This window comes from Condylostylus longicornis, unplaced genomic scaffold, assembly GCF_029603195.1.
Source record: "Condylostylus longicornis isolate FDR11 unplaced genomic scaffold, ASM2960319v2 ptg000031l, whole genome shotgun sequence".
NCBI lineage: Eukaryota > Metazoa > Arthropoda > Insecta > Diptera > Dolichopodidae > Condylostylus > Condylostylus longicornis.
Window position 1 is genome coordinate 5,125,052 of NW_026578000.1, and position 22,365 is coordinate 5,147,416.

The following is a 22,365-nucleotide window of genomic DNA, read 5'->3' on the forward strand; positions in this document are numbered from 1 at the left end:
CTAATTGTAAATTAGTTCCAACAAAAGGTAAGAATTTTTATTTGGCTAAATTTAGTTTTATTTTAGAAACAAAGAAGGAAAAAAAAAAAGATTTCGTGCCAATAACCAAACCGATTCAAAGAAGAAATTCCTATAAAGCAAATGTTGCGACAAAAAGGGTTAAAACAATAACGTGTTTAACAATTAAGACGGAACACAAGTATTACTTTCTATTTATGAACTACCACCATTTTTCTCTCAAAACGAGTTTACACTCCTTTGAACGATTTCCACAGATTTATTTTATTGAACACGATTTCTTTATAAACTTCTTTATAAGCAAAAATTTCGGCATGTGATACTCTTTTCAGGAATAGCAACAAGGCAGTGGTTGTAGAATATGTTCTACAATCCATAGAATGTTCCATTCTATTTGAATAGAATGTCCCATTCTATTTGAAACTGCGGCGTTTTCAAACAATTCATTCATTTGAATTTTTACAAAATCAAAACGAACTTGCAACAAATTGCAGTGAGTCTCGTATCAAAGTGCATTGCTATAGATTGGTAATGAAATTGTCAAACTTAACAATCGCGATCGTCTCCAAAAGCGTTGCCAACTCGTGAGGGCTTATACAATGATCCACTTTGTCCACTTTGATTCGAACAACTCTGTATATTTAACATTAAAATCATGCCTATTTCAGAACCTAAGCAAATGAAAATACATAAAATTTTTTTCTAAAATTTTTGTTTAAATCTACTTAAAATTAAAGGCACGCTAAGTATGTGTAAACTATAACTCAAAACCGACCCGGAATGATAGCACTATCAATTTCAGTACACATACTTTTCTACTTTTGAACTCTTGAATTATAATGAAAAAAAAATTTCTGATTTAATTCTTACTTTTATTATTATTTTTTTTTGTTGTAAAATTTTTCACAGATAACTAAGTAACCATTAAAATATCAACCATACGTGAGTTAAAAATAACATCCTTTTCTCTGATTAAGAAGGATATTGTGTACATTTTAGCATAAAATCTCACTATAAACTATGCGAAGTCTATAACAATTTCATAGTGTACATGCTATTATGAATTGTACATTACGTCTACGTACATACGCTGTATCTCAATTTTCTCCCTAGACTTAAGATAAAATATAAGATATATGCTTCCATTATACTTCACTTTTATTTCACTTTTTTTTTTTTTTTTATAAAAATATTTTTCAAAATGGATAATAGTTTGTTATATCGTATATCCTGTAATGGGTGATGAAAATTATTATAGTTGAACAGAATATGGCAAAAAAAAAAAAAAAAAAAAAACTGAAAATTTTTTAAGGTAAAAAAAATTTTTTTTTTCTGAGCTAAAAGGATTTTTGTTCTTTATTAAAGAGTTGTTCTCATATCTATTGTTCAAGACACACGCAAGATAAGCAACAGTACATTAAAATTTTTTTTTTGTAAACCAGGGTTTTTTTAACTTTAAAATCATGTGAAATTTTTGGAACTCATAATAATTTTTTTTTTTAATGAAATTCAAGGATTTTCATCGATAATTTTACGAAAAAGAAGACTGAAATAAAAGCTGAAAATAATAATGAACATTGTCCTTTTAAGGAAGCATACATAAAAATGCTAAATAAAAGGATTACACTTTTTTCTCTCTTCGACCCAATTTTGGACTGTTCTGATGGACACAACAAAAAAAAAATTTTAATAAATTCCTTATGAATTATGGATTTACACAAAATATCGTAAAATAATTTTAAAATATTTGTCTTTTATATTCTTTCTATTCAAGGACTAAGAGAAACATGAAATGAAAAGAGAAGGGAACATCTTTATAATACAAAGCGGAAGTATGGACATGTACTCAAAGGCTTAATATCGATACAGGAGAGATTTGCCAGTTACAAAAAGAAGTGACAATATAGTTGTGAATCGACACTATTTGTAATTCCAATTGGTGTGCTATTGCTAAAATAAGATTTGTAATATAAGAATTAAGCGCGATGCAAATGTGACAGCAACATTTGACTAACAATCATACAATGAAAAACGATATTGATACCTTACTTCGACATTGTTTTCATAATCGTTTGTAATCGAATGTTTAATTTTTAGGAACTGGAACCTCAATGACAGAAATCATGTTCGTTTTCTCAGCAATATTATTAGAAAATAAAACTGAATTGATTTGATAGCAATATATATATATAAATAGTTTTATCCAGGGCATGTGAAGAAAGGTAGGCTGCAATATCTAGGCTAGAAAGATATTGTAAGCTGCAGAAAGAGACTGAAACAGAACAATTCTCGAAAATAATGAGATCTGTTAAAAAACAAGTCCAATATTGGAGTACATTATTCCAAAGAAATGAACATTTTTAAGAATCACTGTTATACAAATATTTGTAATTTTTTTTTAATATGCAAAATTAAATCGAAAAAGGGGTATATAGGGTGGTCTGGAACTGCTGGAAGAGAATAAGTTGTTTTGAAAGCTTAAGGGAAATCAAATTGAAAAAATTCTAGCAAATGCCTAAAATAGTCCTCATCTTCTAGAACTTGATCACAAATAGTTTTTATGTCACATACACCGTTCGTCTAGTTAAGTGATTCGGAGTTCCGAATCACCCTGTTCAAAGGGGTTGAATATACATTTCTTTTTTTAAATACTTTATGTACTGAAAAAATTATGTAAATTTTTAATTAATTATGTTCCAAAAAAAAAAAAAGAAAATGGAAAAAGGTTAAATTGTTACTTAATGAGTTATAAAAAAAATAAAAAAATATTTAAATGAGTTTAATTTTACATACACATACATTCTATACATTATTGTATAATTTATGGAAAAACAAAAACAGAAAATATATTAGAATTAAAAAAATAAATAAATATGAAAATTAAATTAATTGAGTGAAAGAACGAGAGCATTTCAAAAGTATTTCAAGCGAAAAGATGAAAAAAAAAAAAATATGAATTTATTCTAATTTTAATTCTTTAGAATTTCAAAATAAAAATTAATAATAAACGAGTTCATAAATTCAATTTGAAAATTCACAAAAAATATTATACAAAATAAATAAAAAAAAAAAATTAAATTAACAATATTAAAAAATTGAATGCTCATTAAATTGACATTAAAAATAAAATATTTCATGTAAAAAAAAAACAAATAAATTTAGAATATTTTTATGGAAGTTTCAAATTGACTTACTCTTATTCAAAATTCTCTTATGCAGAAACCATGTAGGATCTGAAAAATTTCAAATGAAAAAAAAAATATTTTTTTTAATTATGATTTAATTACAAAAATAAATAAAGTTGGGTCAAACCAATGGTTTGTATTGTAGCACTTTTCCCTTAAACAAGTGAAAATACTGCTTTTAAAAACAGTCTATGTATATCCACCACACTATTAAAATTATTTTCATTCTTATACAAAACTATTTCTAGGGTTGCATATATTTAGGATGAATGATTTATGCAGTCTTTGAAATAAAGCAAAATTTAATATAAACAGGGGTTAACATAATGCTAGATTTTAAGGGTTAATTGTGTGAGTTAAGAAAAATAATTATATTTTTTAATTTCATGGAATTTACTGTTAACTTTTTGCGTTTATAGAAATTTGAAAAAACTTGCGGTTTCAGAAATATAAGGTGTCAAAAATGCATATTTCACAAATTTCAAGAGGCCATAACTTGAGAGCGGGTGGAGATGGAAAAAAATTTTCTTCTAACGAAATGAACTACTTGTTAATGTCTAAAAGCTCCTAAAATTTCAAGCTTCTACAGGCTGGGGTCTAGAAGAAAAACGACATGAAAAATTTGGAAAAAAAGGACTTTAGATAACGGTAAATTTGAACGGCCATTTTGGTTTTCTAAAGTTTAACTATAGTATACCGCGGTAGGGGAAGCAAGTCACTGCCCTTCTGCGTTTGCAAAATTTCAAAAATGCTTATGGTTTCATTGCAGCAAATAGTTAAAATAGGCCATTTTTAGTGCTTTGGGGGGGTATAACTTCTAGAGGGGGGGAGATAGGTAAAAATTTTGTTCTACGAAAACAAGTTTCTAGTAAAGATCTATGTACGTATTAAATTTCAGCTTTCTATCTTTAAGAATGTAGAAGTTTTGTAAACAGACACACGGACAGACGGACGGACGGACGGACAGAGTGAAACTAATAAGCACTTTTTTTCAAAAAATTTTTGGAAAAGTGCTAAATTATAGAATAAATAAATAAATCAGAAGAGTAAAATAGAAATTTAATTAAATTTGGTAGAAAAATGTAACAAAAATATAACAAAATTGGATCAAACCAATTGTTTCTAAAGTAGCTCTTTTCTCTCCAACAAATGAAATCTATTACACTATTAAAATTGCTTTCATTTGTATAACAAAATATTTTAAAAATTGCATACTTTTAGGATAACACAAAAAAAAAAAATTGAAAGAGAGTTAGCGCTTAATGCTCGAATTTAAGGGTTAATTGCGTCAGTTTAGAAAAATAATTATATTTTTTGATGACAGTGAATTTACCCTTAGCTTTCTGGATTAATAAAAATTTTTGGTTCGACGGACGGACGGACGGACAGACTGAAATTAATAAGCAAATTTCAAACAAGTTTTATTTGGAACTAGAATTAAGAGTGTTATAATCAAGGGCAACTTCGATATACGCAGAATGTTTTTTTTTCTTGAATACCTTAAAACTTGCAAAAGAAGTAGCAGACAACGAAGAATTCAGTAGTTACGCTTCAAAAATTCTATTACGAAAACGTTTATGATTAGTGTACTCGGTCGATTCTTTAAAAATAAAATCACAGTAATTGAAAATTACTACTAAAAAGCCCAGTCATCATTTTATAATTTTTTTCACTCACACAACCATCACCCAGAATTTATGAAACAAAAATTTAAAATTTTTACTCGGACTCACTTAACTATAATTCCAGACTTTTGGGAGCATATTTTTCTAAATGCTAATAAATATCGTAAGATTATTGATTTTCGAACGCATTATATAATATGGTAGTCTTGTAACATAAGTTTGATTATAATATTGTGTAACAAACAATGGATTTGACACAATTTGAATCACTTTTTTGAATGAGAACATGAATTTCTCTATTTGAAATTTATCTCGCCTCAATTTTATAAATAAATTTGGAAAAGTTTAAGTGAATTATTCTTTAATCACTAATATTAGTCACAACTTACTTCATTAAATTTTGCATAAGTGGTTTTACTTTAAAAATTTATTGCAATTTGGTATTATTTTGCTCGTTAAATAAAATTTTAGGAAATAATTTATACCAGTTTTCTTAACCATATTTTGGGGTCATAAAAATTTTATGAATATTCGAAAATAGCTTGTCTACACTCTGTCTTGGTTTTTAGTTTTTCTCTCTTAATTAGATTTAAGGTCAAATATTCTTGATGGTTAACCAAATATATTCAACAAATTAATTTCCCCATTTAGAAGGTTCTATAATATTAACTTTAATATTGTTCATTTTAATTTCTTTCAAAAAAAAATTTTTATAAAAAATCTTCAAGAAAAATCTTTGCAAATTTAATGTCAAATACAGATTTAGAAAAATAATAATTTTCCTAATTTGAAATTTTAATTTTTTCTCAAAAATTTTCTATTTCTTCTATATACTTATAACAGTAATATTACCATTATATCATAAAATTACTGTTACAACAGTTTCTATTACAATGATTAATGATTTATGATTAATTTTAATTCATTTAATTTAAAATATAGAAATGTCCATAGGCTTGTTAGACTTGTTAGATTTATTACATCATTCTGCTTTGAGAATGATGTAAGCATTGGACCGATTAATTGTACATGTTCGAGTAAATAAAATGAATAGTTTAAGCAATGGCAATCAAATTTTAGAATTTGAAGAATAATAATTTTTTTAATAAATTTTGATTGAATGACATTGTTAGTTTTCCTTAAAGTCCCGAAAACTAAAAGGAATTCAAATAGTTCTAAATTTAATTAAATTTTCATTAGAAGTTTACTTACCTATGTTCTATCAAGTATGAAATTTCTTTTAGAATTTCGAAATTTTTTTCTTTAAATTTTATGAAGTGAAATAAAGCCGAAATTATTTTATTTTAATTTAATTATAGATTTACTTATTTGTATTTCAAGAAACAATCATAAAATCAAAAATTAACTAGCATTTTAAAAATTAACAAGAAATTTCCATTCGAGAATTGCAAATAGAATTAATATTTCCAGTCATTGCTCTTGTATCAAGAAACCCATAAAATCTGAATTTCATAAACAATTTTTTGATTTTTTGATTTTTGATTTTATCCTTTGATTTTTTGATTTTATGCCTTTACCAAACCAAAAACAATGGAATTATTGTGTTATTGTTAGGTGCATTCGTGGAAAAATCAAAATTCAATATTCGAAAAAAAAAAATTTTTAAATTATTATAATTTTCTATTTAAATTATATAAAATTTATTTTATATTCCCCGCTTCTCACTCCCCATCATCCACTCCCTTATTTCTCATGATATGAAAATATTTTTCATATATTCATTTGAAATTATTTACAGTTGGTTTGTTATTTTATTCCTGAAATTCATGCTAGTAAAATAATTTCTTTTTTGCTTTCCGTGGAATTACAGCATTTCATTTAAAATTAATTTCACATATTATTTTTGACAATAATATGGAAAATATGTAGGAATTAGAATGTGTAACAATTTTAAATTATAAAAGATTCTAATAAATAATCAAGAAAAAGAATTAATTTTAATTCAATTAATAATTTATTTGATAAAATTAATGATGTTTGTTAAAATAAACCATGGATTAAATGAAAATATCCTAAATGCGAGATATGAAAATTTTATTTCAAAAAAAAAAAATCCAATAAGGTTTGAAGCTAAAATATTGAAAATGAATCTAGTACAATTTTTTAGCGAAAAATTCGAATTTCAAATTGGAATTTTCAAACACGAGACCTATTTCTCGATCGGACATTTTCTGCGTTTATTTGCTCGTTTTAATTAAACAAGCTCAACATTGAGCTTATTATAAAGTATAAGGCTCAATAATTTATAAAGTAAAATTTTCTGAGTCCACTTAAATCAGGTATTCTCCTTCTGGTTTATGTGATCTGAAAGTTTGAAACCCAAATTTTTTTATTTTAACCCTCTAAAAATGCACTGTGTTAACTTTTATTGCATATTTCTTAAAAGGATGAAGTTATTTGTTAAGGCTACGTAATATTATTCCAAGAAAAACAATATTACAACACAACCATCGGCCACAAACAAGTTTAATTTTTACCACCTTAGTTCTTTAACATAAATATTTAACATTTTCATATTTAATTTAACAAACTTTCACTCAACTTTTACTATAATTTGTTTACTCATCCTTAATTTATGCAATTTTCAATATTCGTTTTGTTCTAATAGAGTGCGCTTGTATAATTTTTTTTTTTTTATTTTTTTTTTTTATTAAATAAATTTCATTTTGTTAGTTTTTACATTTTCTCTTTTTTACATTTTGTTTGTGTTTCGTCTTTGATTCTAATTAAGACATAAAATAGGCTTTATATTAAATAAAAAAAAAATAAAAGAGAGTGAGAGAGAGAGAGAAATTTTTTCACATTAAATATAAATACAAAATGTAATAAAACATATAATAAAAATCTAACCTTGTTTTTATACCTAAAAAAAAAAAAAATAATAATAATGAAGTGAAAAAAAACACAATAATAAAATAAAGCCATAAAAAAATAACATCAAAATTAACAGAGCCAAAGATAGAGAGAGAGAGAGAGAATGAGAAAAAAAACTTTAGTTGATCTTAAAATAAATTCACTTATATTTTATTACATAATATTGTACACATCCCTGTCTAAATCAATATAAATGTTAGTAATTCAATTTGACATTTTGAAATTTATTATTTTGTTTCTACTAATTAACATTGTATAATATTACACACATAGAAGTACAAGTGTATACGATGTACGTGCATATGGTCCATAACAATGTACAGTAATACCCCGTGTTACGTACGCTCGTTTTACGTACCCTCGCACTTACGTACATCTCATTTTTGTCCCCAATTGCCCATTATACGTACAATGATTCACACTTACGTACTAAGCTGTCCAAAATTATCTTCTTTTTTGTCATAGTTTTATTAAAGATCTTCTTCGCTCAGCTTTTTCCTCCTGCCGTCCCTTCCCCTCTTTATTCTCTTTAAATACTTTTCGTTATCAACATTCCTTCCTCTTTGGGAATGATGGCGGTATTAAAGGGAGGTAACTTGGACTGGTCTGGCGGCATTCTCAAACATTCCTCTCTATCTAATCCGAGGAGCTAATCCAAGCTCCAGTGTTCTGAGCTCTCGCGTAACAATTACAATATTATTTATATTTAAATTATGTATTGATGAATTTTGAAGTTTATGTTTTATATTTCAGTTTTGTTTGATATTTATATATGTATATGAATTTGTTTTTTGTTTTGTTTTTTTAATACACGTTAAGTGTTAAATATAGTATAAAAACGTATGAAATAAAAGTATAAAACTGCATATATTTATTGTTTTAGTTTGTTTCAAACATATTATTCATCAATAAAGTAGTAGATTCATTCTACGTACATTTTTGTTTTACGTACACGCTCTGGTCCCAAAGAGTACGTAAGTGCGGGGTATTACTGTATAAATTCTCTTCTTTTTAGCTATATAATTGTAAGGATATTGTAATAAAAGAAAGTGCAAATTGAATTTCATATATTTTATGGTATCCTTATATTTCATTATTTTTAGTATCCTTGAATTTATATGTGCATGAAGTACAAATAATATTCAAGTGAAATACTAAGATGACAATATTTAATTTTATAAACTTTTATTGATAGTAAATTTAATTATATATAGGTTAAAATATCCTTAAAATTTATTGGTAGAAAGGAAAACAATATACACGTTCTTTAAATATTATTTTTAAAGATGATTGTAATAACAATAATGAAAATTTTTTTATTTTATTTCTATTTTTGGTTTTAATAAATTACTCTAATTTATAGTGTTGTAAAATTTTGATAATATTTTAATTATCCCCAGTATTTAATAAGTATTTTGGGATTATAGAGGGTTTTCAAACAAACTATTACTGTAATGTTATGTTATTTCCAATTGTTTATTAATTGAAACATGATAAAAATTAATTTAATACTGGCATTTAATTTAAATTCAAATCGGAATACAGTGAAAACTGCCTAAGACGGACACTGTTCATAATTCCATACAAAATAACCCGTATAAGACGGAAAATAGCTTAAGACAGAAACGGACAGATTTTACGTCATATTTTGTTATTTACAAATCTACATAAAAGTGAACTGATATATCTGTGCATATTATGTATATCATCCCTGTTCTCGTCTTGTATTTTGGTATTTAATTCTTTGGCGATTGTCTAAGATTGCTCGTTTGATTGGTTTCGCTTAGCTACAGCAAAACATATTCTAATTTCAGGTCCACCTCTTCAAGATCAAGCAAAATTTGTTTTTGTAATTCTATATAAGACGGAAATCTGCTTAAAACGGAAATATTTTTTTGTCCCCTGATATTCCGTTTTAAACACGTTTCACCGTAATATTAATGGTCAAATAGGAATTATTTTAATGGTTTAAATGTAGGTTTTTATATTAAAACTTTAAAATATTTCAAATATTTTGCGAAAAAAGAGAAAAAATTTCAATTGTTTCTAATCATTTACTTTTAATTTTAACTCAATTAATTTAAAATGATTATAAAAAGTATGACAACTTGTAATAAAATCATAGTCAATTGGGATAAAATATGCGAGTTTGGCATTGATTTAAAGATTCCAACAGACAGAACTACTTCAAAAACCATTTCAAATAGCAATTGTTTAATTAATTTTAAAAAATGTGAGCCAATATTTCTACATGTAGAGAAAATGTTGGTTAAATGAACACAATTTTTAAACATTTTAATTAAATTTGTAATGAGAATGTGAAAAATCACGGATTAACCAAATCTACTGTAAAGCTTCTGATTGACACACAAATTCAATTCAAAATTGTTAAAATAATTTTTTTCATTTTTTAAATTTTAAAAATTCTTAAAAATATTTTTTTAAAAAGCACAACGCGTATCAAACGTTTTCCGAATTTCTTCTCAAATTTCTGGAGTGCAAAGAAATTTTTTCTCCAAATATAAATTTCCAAAATGTTTTCCACAAGTTTCAGAAAAAAAAAATTTTTATGTTTTACATTTACAATTATACTGAGAAAAAAAAAAGTTTCAACATTTCCTTTTTAAATTTTTCTCAAAATAAAAGTTTCCTTTTCCCTTTTTCACTATTTTTTCTATGATAATGAGTAAACTGTTAATAATAACTGATGATAACAAAGGAAGAACTGTAAAAAACAAAAAAATATTCCTAGAAATGTTAATTACTCTTAATTATTAAAGTTTTATTTGAATTGCCTAGGAAAAAAATTAATTACCCTTTTTTTTTAACATTTTTTGAGAATTTCACGATTTTTAAATGAAAACTATATTAAATATTCTGTGGGTAATTACAATTACCCACGTTCTTGTTATTACAAGAAAATTAAAAATATTCATTTAACATAAATATTGTAGTTTAAATAGAATGCAGATTGCATTCCTATAATTATAAAATTGTTGGCGTGTAACACACAAAGAATGCTACGAATTGAAATATTAGCGTAGTTAATTAAATCATAACCTATATTACTTTAATTAACGGTCTATGTTGATAAAACTTCCATAAAACTCGGGACTCTTGTAATAACCATTTGCCTAAACTTTTCGATGTACTTTTACCGTCACTGTTAAGGGAATAAAAGGGTAGTGTGCAATTTTGATGCCTTGACAATTACCTTGACAATACCTTGACTGCTGTCTAATAGAAGGCCTTCTGTCGCTATTGGAGTGCCACTTTCTTCAAATTGCTTTTAGGAAAATTAAATTACGACTCAGAGAATTAAACCTAGTGTGAACGTTTTCGTTTTACTTTTAGAAATTTTTCCTGGTTTACTGAAAGCTCGACTGTTACTATTAACTTATTTTCTGAATATGAATGTGAATAAAGATTTACATTCTCAAAAAATCTTAATTGTCCCTGACGAACATTGCTAACAAACTGTTTTCTTGCAATGATCACTGAAATTTTGCGCGAATAATTTTTCCCATTTTATTCATGCTTCCTGATAAGTCTAAAAAGTGGAAGGTTTTTCCTACTTCTTTTGTTCTATTCCGCTACTTCACTTTTATTATATCTTTTAATCCAATTAGACTTGTACCGATAAATGGAGTTCTTACAGCCATTTGTTAGAATTCTTTACCTGTAAAACGATCCGGTACCTTCCTTATTGTGATCATTTTCAAACTGCTGTGCAAAAACTTATGAAATGCAAATGATTTTGCTTTTAATTTTAAAATTACTAATAAAATTAATTTCTCCATACGAAATGTCCACAATGTGGCGTAAATTCTTTTGTATATTGAATAATAAGTTTCCATTTTACAAAAACATCAGCTTCATTAACAACTTTTACAATCAAAAATTCAATATCAATTATGAATAAAAATAAACGTGTAAAGAATTTTTCATAAAAGTCTTGCATTAAGAATCTTACCATTTTAGGAAATTACATAATGCCCTCTAATATTACTCATATTATAAGGTACCCAAAATAAAAATATATTGAAAATTCTTCAAGAAATTTATAATAATTTTTATATCAAATTCAATAATATTTTTTATAACATGAAATTACTACATACATGCATATTATATTTTATAGATTTTCTCTACATTTTACATTCCAAGTCCTTTTCTGAGTATACAAACAAACAATTCACTTATTTTATATTCAAAACGCATACAAATTCTCAATTCTTTGTATTGAACCCTTAAATTCTTAAAGGTCTAATAAAATACAATTTTTACGCAATTTTAATTCTCAAAAGGTATAAAATCCGAAAATAAATGTTTTTTTACTGTCCATTGGACAACTCATACCTTTATTTCTCCTATAAAAATGGCAAGTATGAATGCATGTTATAGATATAGACTCTATGTACTAACAACATAATTATATTTGTATAAAATTAAGCCAAGGTAATTCAAGAAAAAGGAAAAAGGTGAAAAATTTTAAAAGGAAATTGTATATGAAGCAATACAAAGAATAATATGAAAAACGAAAATTCTCTATTCAAAGAGTTCGTCCTTGAAATGAAAAGTCAAAATCCCTTTTTTTTCCTTGTTTACTTTTCGTCTCTTCTTTCGGAATCATTCAATTCATTTAAAAAATAGAAAAAAAGGTAAGCAAAAAACTAGAAAGGGAACAGAAATTACCAGGATTCTGTTTCATTATGATAAATTATACATGTAGAATCCGATATGAATTTGAATGAAAATTTTACAAGAAAAACAAAAATGAAATTGGATCTAGAAGAAACGTATGATCGTCTACTAGTTAAACTGGAGCTGCTTTATATGTCTTATTCAAAGACGGGACTGCTTTGTAGCTTCATTTAGGTGCTTGTAGCTTCATCAAATTTCAAAAAAAAGAAAATACGGCCGCCTACAATCGTTAATAAGTCATTGATTCATTGAAGAGTCAATTATCCCTAGTTCAAAGACTCAATTAGATAACTTCACAGATATTAAAAAATCGCATTTATTTTTTAACAATAATTATCCAAAAAGAATATGTAAGGCCATCTTTTCCACCTATCCAAACAAATTTATGCCTAAATAAACTATGAATTAATAGCTCGGAATTGTTCTATTCCAAAGCAAGCTTAACGCAAAAGTTGGGAAAACTTAGCGACCTTCGGAATTCCCTCTTTATGAGCCAATGCTTATCCATCGCAGCATCGGGTATTGTAAATAGTAGATTTTAAGGAAATCGAGTGGGGCAGGAGAATTCTCCAAGCAGCCATTCGCGACTTATTGTAGCCTCCACACGTCCTACCTATAATATTCCCGTTTCAAGTGCAAAGTATGAGATATCTCCAAGGGAGTTAGACTGTAGGTCCCAAACACTTAAGAAACGCTGTCCAAAATAATTGTGATACCGGGCACTCGCAAGGATTGTGAACGGCGATCTAATCACCGCTCCCACAAAACCTGCACAAGGGGGAGTCTGATTTCCTCGGTTTATACAGGTAGCGGTTTACTGCGGTTTCTATCCGTTCCTCCTTGCCCACATCTCCAACAACTCTACCTCCTTGCCCCAATGTCTACTAGGGACCATATGAGTACGACTCTGTTTACCAATACCAATTCCACAAGTGCTGTAAGGTAGCTCGAGACCAGTTTCTATGTAACCTGGACAGACTGAGAACCAACAACGCCACCCTACTGTCGGAGAACACATAAGTGTTACAGTATTTCTACCCCATTTCTAAATTGAATCTCAGACAGATTTCTATAGCATGTATTTCGGCCTGAAACACCGTGTAATACGGTTTCTGACCCGCATATATACGGGTATGTAATACGAATTTGCTGTGTTCTCCTCTTAATTCTTAACAAAATTATATTAAGTTTTTCTTTTCTGTTACCTCTGTTTTATTTTTGGTTTCGGTCATCTTTTATTTTCAAATCACGTATAAAAATACCGACATGTTTTCAAAATATACCAAACTCTTACACATTTCTATTTATTAAATAAATAAAACAGATATCTAAACATGTTTTCTGTTGTCAAGTTAGAGAAATTTAATATTATAAAAATATTGGAGCATGTAATGCACAATTGATATAAAAAATAATGACATAAAGGATAAGTCTAAGACCTCTAAAAGAAATGAAAAGTGAAACTGTTTTCAGTTCTTGGAACATGTCAAATATATTTGGAAATATTTCTTTTTTATTCAGTCTGCATTTCACTCACTACAGCAGCTGTCAATATATCTTTAATTTTTCTAATTCCATCCTACCATTTAGAGGCCTTATATTTTGCAATAATAATGAACAACCAAAAAAAAATTAAATTATGATTTGAGACAAACAAGAGAAAATTTCCTTTAAATATTTTCCTTTTTCCAAAAATAATTTCTTTGACTTATCCAAAAAGGACAAGGACAAGGAATATGACATTTTTTCATTTTTTTTCTTTTAGAATGATTAAATGTATTTGAAGGTAGAAATTTGTATTTTCAATGCGAAAATGTCATTGCATGACATGTAAAGAGAATAGGTGCATAAAGGGAATAAAGCACTCACTTTGATTACTTTTTCGGAAGAATACCTTCAAATAATTCGTAAAGATAATAAATTGTGAAATAATATTATTCTTAAAATGAACAAGTCCAAATTTATGAAATATATATTAAGTTATATAATGGTTGGACACCCTCTTGAACTGCAATTTTATTACAAGAAGGCATTTATTATTAAAATCTGCAGTGTTATTACAAACATTCTCATTGTCCGGAGTGCTGATTCTTTCAACTTCAACTGTTTCAATTAAGCATGAAAACTAATCACTAGGAGAAAAGTATTACGTCCTTCTTATGTTTGAAAAGGAGAGAATTCAGAAATTTTCCAACGAATCTCTTTTTGCATAACATAAAAAGAGATTATGTGATGGAATGAACTATTTTTATACCAATTTTGATTGATATTTTGAAATATATAAGGAAGCGAATTATAAGCTTACTGATTCAAAAAATATTCCAATTCTTAAATAGCATTCATCCGATGTTAAGAGAGGAAAACATTAACAAATGAGAATCGAACTGTTTTCTTCTCAATAAAATTTGAATACACAAATAAGTTTGAGTAATCCTTATTTTAATAAAAAATAGAATAAAAACAAAAAAAAAAACAATAAACAGGAGAAATGACGAAGTAAAGAAAAATATTTTCAATAAAAAAAAAAAATTTCTATGAAATTGATGCTGAATTTCCGAAGATTTTCAAATATAAAGAGGATAAAAATATTTTACAAAGGATAATAATTTTTTGTTCTACATTTTGCTTTTATTTTTTTTAACCCTGAAATTAATCAAAATATTATATAGAAAATGTAGGTGGTGTAGGAAAATATCTCAAAAATTTTGAATACTTTGATCGTTTTCGTTTCCATATTGTCTTGTTTTCGTACATAAGATTGTAGGGATGCAGTTTTTAAACGTCAGAGCAAGTTATGCAACAGTCTATTTAATTCTAAAATATTGTTTAAACAAAAATTTAACTTCTATAATACAAGACGTTGAAACTTCTTTGAATTATTGGGAATTCCTTTTAAGTCCATTCTTTCATGTTAAACGACGAATGTCGGTGTATTTATTTTAAATGTTCGTTTATTTTTCGATCACAGTGACTCTGATTTCTCCAGTAAATGTATATAATTTTCGTACGATGAATCACTTGGGAATGTATAGAAACCGGGTTTGTGCTATTGTGAATTTCTTCATATATTTTGGATACTTTCCAGTCAAGTAGCACCGGCATAAGCTGAGGAAATTCTTGTAATTTCTCCCACAAAATCGTTTTTGAGGCAATTTAAAAGCAAAAATTCAATTTCAGCTCTTTCAAAATGGATTGAATTAAATTTTGTGTCAATGAGGAAGACCTTCACTCTTCAGACTTTAATTATATAAAATTGGAAAAGTTTGAAAATAAACAACATTTGAATTTTATTAAATAAGAAAGATTTTTTTTTAAGCTAAGAGAAATCTTTTCAAACGAAAATTTTAATTGGAAAAAGGAAAAGCATTTTTTATTATTGATGCTATATTGGCAATATTCCCATATATTTTTTTACTTATTACATAAGAAAAACAGATATACCTTCTGGGCAAACATAAACCGAAAAAACAAGAAAAAAAACTAAAAATAACAAGAAAATATGAAAAGGATAACATAAAAATTCAAATTAAAATCAAAATCTCAATGTTATTAAAATTAAAACAAAGGATTTCACTACTGGCATCCTACAAATACAATGAAATACCAGGTTTACGTAAAATGCTTGTAATCTTATAAAATTTGTACAAAATTCTTTTAACTTAGAAAAGAATATTTTTTGAGATAAAAAAAAATCAAAGGAAAAATAATAGGGACTGTAGCTAAGCAAAAATTTCTTAAAAAAATATAAAAATAGAGATTTGGAATTTAAAGTGAGAGACAAGCCATAAATTAAATATATATAAAAAAATTGCATATTTTGCGGAGTTTTAAAACAAACTTGTTAAAAACACGATTTGTGAATTTGAATAAATATACCGTTATGATTGAACAAGTAATCTAAGTCATTCTTAATGCTTATAGAAATTTTGTAAGATTCTTAAAAATTTTAAAATGATTAAAATACCTCCTAAATGTATGCAATATTACAGATATAAGAAAACAATATTATAGTCAACCGCTATCGCTTGAAGAAACATAATTAGAGAGTTTCAGTATCACGCAAATATTTCTACATGAAACAAAAAAAGACCGTACAAATTCTTTCTATTTCGCAAAGTTCGCTAGATTTATTGAGTCGAATCTTGTCAGAAAGAGAAATAAATTTTTTCCATGTCATACATGGTGTGGAATCTGCAATACTTCTACACATTGTATTATTTTACATTTTTATTTTGATCACAATATCTTCTGGAATATGGTCAACAATCGGTATTTTCACGGAAAAATACTCACTGTTTTTGTAAATGATATTTGACGACAAAGAAATGCAAGAGTCTACAGAAAGAGATTTCAAGCTTTTTTATATAAAATTAATTCACACAAACTATCCTCATACTAGGAGAAACCAATAAATATTATAAAAAGAAAATCACTACATTTCATTTATGTATGAATTTTATATTTATTGAACCATGTCCGATTCCTGTCTGTTGCGAATATCTTCACTGGATACTGCCCCGTAAAGTACCACCTGCATAAAGTCGAAAAATCACACTTCCCCTTGAGCAGGTTTTGTGGAAGCAGTGATGTAACCGCTCTGCAAATTCTTTGCAACAGCCCGGTCCTGGCTATCCGGCATCGCAATTGTCTTTGGATGGGTTTTCTGAACGCTGTCTGCTCAGGAATTAAGTGCTGTCTGATTCTCCAGATTTATACTTGAAACAGGGATATTATAGGCGAAAGCTTGGAGAATCTACAATAAGCCGCATGTTTGCGGTGGCCCGGTTTTCTCGAAATCTACCAATCTACCAAATCTATCTTTATATTTATTGAAATTTAATTTAATTAGAATTTCTTTATTTTAAATAATTTATTTATTATTCAAATTCAAATTTCTTTATTACAAAAAAAAAAACTTCTCACTTTAAAATTTTTAGCTCCTATGTAAAAAGAAAAACAAATTCCATAAAAATTTCTTTAATTTTCTATTAATTTTCCTGTTATAGTTTTTTATTTTTTTTTTTTGGTTATTTAGACAAATTCCTACCATTTGGACCGCATATCACGTCAACTTAATAATATTTACGTATCACGTGTATTACATAAAATCAAATTTAAAAACCAACTACAGTAAACCTTAGTAAAAAAAATTTTTTGACAAGAAAAACCAAAACCCAAATTTTTTAACTTTCTATCTAATCATATTATTTTTTTTTTTATACAATATAGGGAAATTCAATTATATATCCTTTTCATTATCCTTTTCTTTTTTTGTTCCATTGTTGTACAACAATATTTTAAAATGGTCAGAAATAAATACTGGGGGCTATACGTGTTCACTTTTTTTTTCTATCAAAATATTTTATTACAATCTACCATATTGGATGCTTTTGCATCCATATATTTGTATGTATAGCTATATTTTATATATATATGTATATATTCACATTAAAGATCATATAATATATTAGGTGTATAATACACACTTTTTAATATCATTCCTGTACCAGCTGTCTACTCTTACCATATCATATTTTCTTACACGCATAATATAGAAATGATTCAGTTTTATTAATGCAGGAAAATATTATGTTTGTGTAAATGTACGTATGTATGTACACAATATTTATTTATAAAAAGTTAATTTCTATTTTTAATCCAATATGTTCAAAAATTTCTTCTTCTTCTTCTTCTTCATTTCTCTTTATTCTATTAGAGTTCAAGTTCATATTAAATATAAAAAAAAAAAAATGTGTAACAGTCTCCCTACATTATTATACACGAATCTTCTAAAATTTTATATGTGAGCCTTTATATTGAATTTTGTTTTATACACCTATATAGAATATTCTTCCAGATAGTATTTTTCAATATTTACTTTAGGCCTCCTGTTTGAGTTTATCATTATTGTATTATGGACATGAAAAATCTATGTATATTCATTTGTTGTTGTTATTTTTTTTTTTTGTGTTTTGTCAGAAAAGAATTTTATTTAACATTTACGATATTAAAATTTCAACAAAAAAAGTACATATATAGATATATATTATAAGGAAGAGATGAAATTACTACAAAAACTAACACTAATATTCTAAAAAAAAGCACTTTCATTCAACATTGTATCGTAAGTTGAATTTCATCTACCAATATTATACACGAAAAATTTCAACAAATCATTACCCAAAACAAGGCCAAATATTAAATACAGAACGACTTAAGCCACATAAGACTTCAAAAGGTTAGTAGCTTTTTCATAGAACATTTTACTTCTAAATCTGCAAGAATCCATCAGGATAAATTGAATTTATTCCTCCTCTTAATTTCCTCCTTTTGATTTTTGATATTATTCCTCCTTTCAATTTGGTACGTATCAAATACCCTAGTCCCCATCACGCTAACTATATTCCTTATCCTGCATTTTATAAATTAAACACTCTTGCAGATGAAACTTCATTTCCTTACGAATTCTGTACCATTTAACGTGCAATAATGTCAATAACATGAGAATGAAATTCAAAAAATTCAATTTTACATCTTCCATTCCTGAAATTCTTTTTGACTTCTTGGAGCTTCAATATTTATGCTTCTCTTATACAAAATTATTGAACGGTAGTGTACTTTTATAATCTTATTCTCTTTTGTTTTCAATTCGGACCATTACAAGAAAAAAAATAAAAATGAAAAGAAGACTAAAATTAAAAAGCAGCAGAACATTCTTTATAGAAATCCTTCTTGTTATCTAATGTTAACTGCTTTTATGAAAAAAAAAAAAGAAAAAAAAATTAAAAAGAAAAACAATCATAAGGACATGAAATACGACGTTTTTTTTTTATTCATAATCTTTTGTCATATCCGGTTTTGTTTCCATTTTTTTTTTGGTATGAACCTTATCGATATTAGTGTGTGTATATTTTTTTAAGGATATTCCAGGATATTTTCATTAATTTAGAATTTTTCATTCAAAATTTCCTCTTCTTCCTTTTTTCTTTCATTCTTTCGTACTTTGCTCTCATACCTTTCATAATTTGTCCATTTTTTTTTTATTGAAGAAAAAAAAAGGATAAAAGGTTTTCATTTTCTATCAAAAATTTTTTATATGAAAATACCAAAATACCAACACAAAAAAAAAAAAAAGAAAAACACTGAGAAATTCTAAAAATATTTTTTTTAATTTTGAATGAATTTTTGAAGAAAAAATTGGTTTACTCTTTTCTTTTTTTTTAATATTGGGTTCCTTTTTATTATCAGAAAAAAAAAATATTTCAAATATTTTGATCAAAATTTCTAAATTGAACGGAAGAAAAAAATCATAAATTTATGAAGTAAAAAATCTGATGTGGCCGGCACATAACCGACAGCAATCTAACTTGTCTAGATTAGTAAAAGTATTCTTGAAGATTATGAAAATGTCTTTTGAACTCTTCCTTTCAATTTTTCAGCTTTCAGTTGACATATACCTGACGAAATTTTGACTCTCATTAGATTTTCTCCTTGTGCAATCCAAATTCCCTGAAAAAATGACCAGTTTGATAATAACCAGAGTTAAAATATTAACTTTCAGGAAATTTTATCAACCTGGTCCGTAGATATGGTAAGAAATCTAAAATCGGCACCAGTTCAATTTCAGAGCTCTGATCTTTTCAGAAAATTTATAAATTAATTGCTTCAGAAGCCCTAGTTGAGATATTAATTAATAATTTAGATTTCAAAGAAATTGCTAGATTATTTCTGTTTATATGCGCAAAAAGGTAAAATCAACCCCCAAAATGGTCTAGTTCCCGATACCTGACACATCCAAAAAGTTGATCAATCGGTACCATAGTCAAATACAAAATTTAATCAACATCGATTCACCCGGATTTGAGATACACGCGACAGACACATGTCGACAGACATAGACAGGCAGACGGACAAACCGACAGACCAATATCTCTCTAAAAATAGTTTTTTGCTTCCCTACTATTTAAAAATACGTTCTCACCGAAAAACCGACACCCGAAATTTGGTGCCATCATATAACCTTCCCTGTTGTATGTAATGCAAACACTAAAAAGGGTGAACAGGGTTTCTAGTTGAAATTATTAAAAAAAGAAAAAAAAATGATTAAGTATTTTTCAATTGAGTGATTCATTAAAGATATTGCTTTACAAAAAAAAAATGTGTAAAGTAATCTAAGGTTAATATTTAAGATTTCCTCATTTGAAAAAATAATCTCATAATCGATTAAATCTAGAAATTTTTATAAGCTTTATAAAGATGTCAAATTGCTGTTTCTTTTTATTGAAATATTTTGTGTGTAGCTAATTAAGTATGTTTGATTTTAGTTCAAGATATTACAAGGGTTTTTTTTTTATAAATTTGCTGATTGTAGTAAATATGGTCGTCTGCTAATGACGACCATATTTAAAACTTAATAAATTAAAATTGAAAATTAAGAAAATATAAGAATACATTTCGCAAACTTTGAAATAATTCTTAAAATTTCTTGAACAATTACTGAAAATACACGAAAGGTAGCCCAGATATCATACAATTCTCGAGTAACTAATTGTGTTCCAAATAAGTTGCGCCACAGACAGAAACCTTTTTTTTCACATTTTTATTATTTTTCTAATGAAGACTATGGGTGTTTGGAAGCATCACCGGGTAAGGGGCACCGAAATAAAGATTTTCGACGAGTGCATGAAATCTGTTTCCATATGGCAGCAAAACGGTGCTAATACAGAAGAGCTACAAAGATAGGGTTTAGACTTTCCTAAACAATAATGACTACGAGTAATATACGGAATATTCTGGCCAAGAACTATAAGCAATAAATATCCCTGGAAATTAACAACAGTTCAAGAACTAGTATACGCCCAGATAAGAAAGAAAAAATGGAAGTGAATGTGCCACACCTTCTGAAGGCCAGCAAATAACATTCCACGAAAGCCCTTGAATAGAATCCGCAGGGTATAACGAAAGTAGGCAGATCCAAAGAAATATGACACAGATCAGTAGAAAAAGAAGAAATAGAGGCCCGAAAAACATAGGCCGAAATAAAAGAAATAACGCAGAATAGAATAAGACGGTGAAGCTTTGTAGATGCCCTATGCTAGGAGCATAGGGAGTAAAAAAAAGCAAAAAAAAAATTTTTTTTAATAAATTTCGAATCACACACACTCTTTTTTGATTAATAGAAATTTACGCTTTCTGTTTGTTTGTGAGGGTAGCAAAAATGACCTTGGTCCTGGGATCCTTAAAGTAGAAAACAGGGAAAATTAAATCGCTTGTAATTCGGGTCATCTTCCAGGAATTAGTTTCTTACTATGCCTTTAATTTTTTACATATTAATTTTAATTTATTCTTGTCGCTTCTTCCCTCTGTGTCATTCCAAGTTTGACCAGCCGTTATCTTTACATAATTATTTTATACACAAATCTTTACACATGCACACATTAGGATTTATTTTTTTATGGGATATTTAATCCGATTAATCAAGCAAATGAAAACAAGGAATTTCAAATATAAAATTCCTGTTAAAATATAAAAAGGACAACAAAAAAAAAAGTGGAATGTAGGTTAATTTTTAATCTGATTTTAGCCAGATTTTCTTTTTCTTTACTTTTAAAATTATTTACCCTTATATACTGTGTAAATTTATCTCATATTGATAAAAAGGATTAAAAAGAAAAAAATAATAGAAAATGGAGAATCTACAAGATTGTTATGTAATAACCACGAAACAAAAAAAGATGGTCTCTTAAATCAACTTTAAATGAATTTTAATTTTTTTTTTTTTTTTTTTTTTTTATGAAAAGGATTCATCTGAAAATAATTTTAATCCTTGATAATTATCAAAATAATTTATCTTTAATCTTTATTTATTGACAGTAAAAACATTAAAATTGTTTTTTTTTTTTAATATTTTGTTGGATTTTTAGTAAAAGGATTTTATT

At 26.9% G+C, this 22,365-nt stretch overlaps 1 pseudogene; it reads right to left on the reverse strand.

The window, feature by feature from the left end:
- LOC129608240 (uncharacterized) overlaps positions 1-22,365 on the reverse strand; it is a 164,300-nt pseudogene that overhangs the window by 57,799 nt on the left and 84,136 nt on the right.